The sequence below is a fragment of the Aquarana catesbeiana genome, linkage group LG01 (genome assembly GCF_042186555.1).
Source record: "Aquarana catesbeiana isolate 2022-GZ linkage group LG01, ASM4218655v1, whole genome shotgun sequence".
Classification (NCBI taxonomy): Eukaryota; Metazoa; Chordata; class Amphibia; order Anura; family Ranidae; genus Aquarana; species Aquarana catesbeiana.
Window position 1 is genome coordinate 111,190,154 of NC_133324.1, and position 484 is coordinate 111,190,637.

General features: G+C 48.1%; 1 pseudogene; it reads right to left on the reverse strand.

Annotated features, from left to right (window-relative positions):
* Nucleotides 1-110, reverse strand: LOC141124324 (U2 spliceosomal RNA; annotated as a pseudogene).
* Between the last annotated feature and the right edge of the window lie 374 nt (nt 111-484).

The following is a 484-nucleotide window of genomic DNA, read 5'->3' on the forward strand; positions in this document are numbered from 1 at the left end:
ATTGGATGTGCATGTGTCTTCCCCACTCTCGGGAGTAACACAGCACCTCCTCTGGAAACTGATAAGAACAGATACTACACTTGATCTTAGCCAAAAGGCCGAGAAGCGATGATGACTGATCACTATGATAGCCAATCGGAGGCTACCACAGCAATTGGGTGACCCGGAACCAAAAGTCCCGGGTCCCAATCCTTAGTACGGGGCCCGGGGCTCTCGGTGAGAGCCTGGTCTCTGTGCTGGGAGTGCTCCCAGCATAAAATATGCGGCCACACGGAAAAAATGCCCACTTCCGTGAAGACGTCTATATGTGTGCGGTCAGAAGGAAGGGGTTAAAATTCCTTTTTTGTTGTTGTTTTGATCAGACTTCCTGTTAGAGGGTGGCTACCTTTATTTTCAATGGTCCCAGTGGATGTAGAAATGTAGATACCCTCTCTTGCTCACTCCTGAATGGACTAGGGACTATGAAATCTGAAGTATGCATAAT